Below are 5,304 nucleotides of genomic sequence, written 5' to 3'. Positions count from 1 at the left end.
AGAAATGTTTGAAATTTTCTCATAAGAAAGATGACCATTCTCCAGTCTGGTAGAACTATAAGTACATCTTAACACAGTGCTTGAAAGTAAAATCTACACATTTTTTATTTGCACAAACATTTACAACGAACACAAACTCATGTTGACGTAATTCCACATATTTATTTTATTAGCTACAAACAATACAACATAAACGCACATACATGTACTTATAGTTTAGTTATGACATCATAAGAAGAGAAAATTTTGAGCAACCATTTTAATTAACAAGAAAACACAATTTTGATTATACTCCAATTACAAAGGATGGTTTAATACAGTGATTATTCTAAAACATATTTCTACCTTGTCACTTCTCAACAAGTAACCTTTATATTATGTTTCATTCAAAAGCACATGACACAATGGATTGAATACATTGTAAGAGCACTATATATTTATTTACCGGTACATTTTACATAAATGTGTATGCATGTAATAAAGTAGCTTGGCAAAATATAAAAAGCAGTATATACATTAATTCACATGTGTAAAAAAAAAAAAAAAAAAAGCCCTGATCATCAAAAGTTACATGTATGATTTATTGCACTCATACAAGACCATACCATCAGGATATGATAGTAATTAACTCTACTTCCTCAATTGTGAGCTTAATGATACCATACATCATTTTGTATCAAACTGTCATTCTGATAAACTGAATTACACGTTTAGAAGCAATGACATGACTAATGATTATTAGACCAACACCATACATGTTGTATTTTACATTCAGTGCCAGCGTTTCTTTATGTACCAGCCTTTTTGTTTTAAAGCTATTTGTACCAGTTTCTTTAATTCTTTTATTGCAAAAGTGATATCCCAAACAATTAACATCCATTTGGACTAAGAATACTTCATGTACAACAGATATGGTTAGGTTTAGTTCAGTCAGTTCAGAATGGGAGTAGTGTTTACCTGCATCGGATATTGATATAAAGGTAATCTAAAATTCCTGAAAACAACCCTTTGAACACAATTATTCTTTATTCTTTAAGTCATGAAATACACTTAACAATTTACATTGATCGAGTATCCCTCTCTAAACTCAAATCAATGAATTTTCTCTAACAGGAGTATTGATTCCTTTCAATGTTGTGCACAGAATTCTTTGTTACAGGCCAACCCATCCTACACAAAAGGAAATGCCTGGGCCCCTGTTGCACACAGAGCACGGCTTAAGACCCTATTTGCCATGCACATATCATTAATTTTAGTTTTTCTCCATAGTGCCATCTCATTTTGGGCACTACTCAAAATATACTGTGGATAGCAGATTATTATAGGTCCTCTAAAGAGAATTGACCCTTCTGAGTTATAAATTTGGGGGGGAAATTAAATTCAGACATTTTGTGATTTGGAACAATTTGAACGTTGTCCGCCACTTCATCACAAAGACATTACTGATTCAGCTAACTTGAAGAGCCCATACCTTTTAATGATGATTACAGCTTTTTCTGCTTTCCTCTAGAGTAGTTTGATATCAAGGTTTGAATCCCCTTTAAGCTCAACACAAAGGAAGCCTCATTTCAAACAGTGTGAAAATTTATATTCATAATTTATTAATTTATCATTAATAAAAGTACATGTAGCTGCACAACCTACTACACGGCATAAGTACTCATAATATTACTTTCAGTTTCTACATGTTCTAATATACATGAACCAGGAAATTTATGATACAAGTACATACAAGCTTTAACAGCTAGTTTTACTACTCCGATTGTAACCAGAGTACTACACATATGATGAAGAAAAAAGTAAAAGTAATTGAAATGAAATTAATAAAATCAGATGTGGATTAAAAAACAAAAAATGAATAAATAAATAAATAAATAAACCAATAGATAAATGAACAAATAAATGAATTGATTAATGGAACCTTGGAGAAACTCTTATTCAAAAAAATGAACATTAGACTACTCACCTCAATTGGACAGGGGAGTCATTGCACGTAAATTCAGCGAATGTAATGTCCATTCTTGTTGATTCAGCCCAGTAGCTCTATACATGCCTTGATTAACTACATTTTGAAATGTTCAGCAATGTCTCTCGCACTGTAGAGTCAAACAAAAATAATAAAAATGAATGTCAACATTATATTATCACACACAAAATCCAATATCATTTGCATTTGTTCAGGATGTTTAAGCTTAATAATTTACTAAAAATTTGTTTGATATTGCTATATTTCCTCTCATAGGAGACCTAATTTTGTTTTGAAATAGACAGTTAGAGGCTTATAATTTAGACCCTTATATACGACTCTTAATTTTAATAAATTGAACTTGAAAGGGCAATCCGAGGCTTGCAAAAAGTTCATTAGTATGAAAGTAGAAAATAATATAAAGAGAATGGTGACAGTATTACATAACTTAGACCAATAATAAGAGATTCACATGTATGAATGTTTGAAATATCAGATCACTAAATAAGTGCGAATCTCAAAGGGGCAATTTGGTCCATGGATTGTGACGTACATGTAGACACAGACAACGCTCCCGTTTGTCAGGTACAAAAATATCATCAATTTCTCCCTTGGGGCACTACTCTAATTCTAAAAAATATATTATGGATAGCATATTATACATGACTCCGTGTAGGTCCTCTACAAGAGAAAGAACCTACTGAGTCATACATTTTTGAAAAACTGAAATCGTAGTCATTTTGTGTGTTGGAACATATGGGAAAGTTGTCCGCCACTATATCACACAGACATTACTGACTCAGCCAATTTAAAGAGCCCATAGGCCTACTTATACCAAGTGATTACAACTTTCAAAAATTCATAACTTTCATTCAAACTTTCACCAGTCTGCTTTGTTGATTTTTCCTGTTGTTCTTTTAGTTTAAATGGCGTGTGTCATTCATTTATGAATATTTACGCCTGCTTTCTTGTGGAGAAGTTTGCCATCAAGGTTGAATTTCACTTTAAATATATTTTTTGTTCATAATCTAGTCAACAAAAATAAACAAATTCAATGTTTTGTTTTTTAACCTATCTATCACATAATAAATGTGTATTAAACTGGAATGACAATGTCTGCATTATGCTATTCAAGTACAGATGATGCCCCATTCTATAGAAACACACAAGCTGGATAGGATCTAGATCAGAAAAGAAAATAATTACACAGAATATAGATTTCTGGAGAAATACAAACAATAATACAACCCCGGCCGCGTCATACCAAAAGACGTTAAAAGATGGGAGTTGTTGCTACCTTGTTTGGCGTTCAACAATAGGGATAAAGCAACGTCGATCTGGCGCTGCTCAGTGGCTCCTGGGCTCACGATCAATTGGGCAAAAAGAATTTCTGTTTCGGTTTAATATTATTATTATTAATATTATTATTCAAGAAAAAAAAGAGGATTTACAACAATAACAAATAAATTTAACAAAATGATATCGCAATTCAGGGGGAACCACAGATATGAATGTAAACCTAGCCAACAACGAGCCAACACAACCACACTAACTGTATGGCGGTGTGACCAAAGTTCGCGCGTGACCAAAGTTCGCTTTCTCAAAAAATCGGTAAGATTTCGAAAATCTGATATCACCAATGGAAAGAGGGTCATAAAATTACCCAGAAACGAAATTTTCTTTAGAAGTGGGTGCGAAATTGTGAAAATATTGACAAAAGATCGGCAAATTTTGCAATTATTTGCGTCCGTTCCGAAAAATTATCAACTTACCGATAAGGGTCTGGAAATCTTCATTTTGAGATCAGAAATCCTCAAAATTGTAAGTAAAGAGTGGTACTAACTGATTGTACGATATCTTGCCTTGCAAATTATGATATTACCTTATTTTTGATGAATCGCATTTTTTGATAAATCAACTGTAAACCATCGTGCGTGAAGTTAGGTCTCATTGTTTTTATGACTTTTTTAGATGCAGCGCGCACGCACGATCGGACATCGAATTTTTAGATCGCGATATCTCCGAAATCCTTTGACGGTAAATTTTTCTAGTTAAACCAATCTGTAGTAAAAAACTTTGCCGTCCATTTGGTAATAATTGAAATAAATAAAGTTGTGTAGAATGTGAGAAATCACAGATCGAATATCACTTTTTGTAATATGTTCTAAAATGTCCGCGAACTTTGGTCACCCCTTCATATACATTAGGCGGAGAACATATGCAACGTTAATAAAGAATGTGCTTTCGTGTGTCAGGATCAGAGATAAATTGTAAACACAGCACTCAACAGTCAACACTACCGATTGCAAGATGTTGCAAGACGTTCCAAGCGTGAATCTGAACGTCTGGGACTGTTGTTGACAAAATGCACGAACTATTTACGAGAAGATACCTTTTTCTGTTCTGTTTAAATATAAGCAGCAACAACCCATCCGAGAGCGAATAAACATTACTCTCTAGTTTCAGTTTAATAAGCAATCATAGTGACTTACATAGAATCAGAAAGTGATCATTTCAAGGGATTTCTCAGCGAAGCTCAGCTAACATCCGCATCAGGGTTCCACACAGAAATGTGATATAATGTTGATCAATGCAATTTTCACTAGGTATAGCCAGCTGCATTATGCACTAGTACGCTTCGTAAACCTTACCATATTATAGTTTTCAAACTTCCTGTTTATCCTCGACCTTCTTCGCTCCATCATCATCATCATCACCAACATCATCATCATCATCATCATCTTTATCATCGTCATTATCATCATCATCATCCTCACCAACATCATCATCGTCATTACCATCATATCATCATCATCATCATTACCACCATCATCATCATCATCATCACCAGCATTATCATCGTCATTATCATCATTATCATCATCATCATTATCATCATCATCATTATCATCGTCATTATCATCATCATCATTATCATCATCATCATCATCATCATCATCATCATCATCATCATAACCATCATCATCGTCATCATCATCACCAACATCATCATCGTCATTATCATCATCATCATCATCATTATTATCATCATCATCATCATCATCATTACCATCATCATCATCATCATCATTACCATCATCATCATCATCACCAACATCATCATCGTCATTATCATCATCATCATTATCATCATCATCATCATCATCATCATCATCATCATCATTACCACTCATCTCGAGCTTTCGTGGGTTATCCTGTTCAAGCTGACATACTTTTGATCTGTTATTACTGTATATTGTTGTATGTTGGATCGCTTAATGAATAAAAATCAATCAATCATCATCATCATCGACATACATCATCTATTCCCAGCTAAA

The 5,304-nt window shown here is 33.4% G+C and overlaps 1 long non-coding RNA gene across 1 annotated transcript; it reads right to left on the bottom strand.

The window, feature by feature from the left end:
* Positions 1–417: 417 nt before the first annotated feature.
* On the bottom strand, positions 418–4,556 carry LOC115920783. Its single transcript, XR_004062549.1, has 2 exons — positions 4,459–4,556; positions 418–2,096 (listed from the first exon to the last, which is right to left on the bottom strand). It is a non-coding gene; the product is annotated as an uncharacterized LOC115920783 (long non-coding RNA).
* Positions 4,557–5,304: the final 748 nt, after the last annotated feature.

The sequence above is a fragment of the Strongylocentrotus purpuratus genome, unplaced genomic scaffold (assembly GCF_000002235.5).
Source record: "Strongylocentrotus purpuratus isolate Spur 01 unplaced genomic scaffold, Spur_5.0 spur5_scaffold_9, whole genome shotgun sequence".
NCBI classification, from domain to species: Eukaryota; Metazoa; Echinodermata; class Echinoidea; order Camarodonta; family Strongylocentrotidae; genus Strongylocentrotus; species Strongylocentrotus purpuratus.
This window is presented reverse-complemented; position numbering and strand designations above follow the sequence as displayed.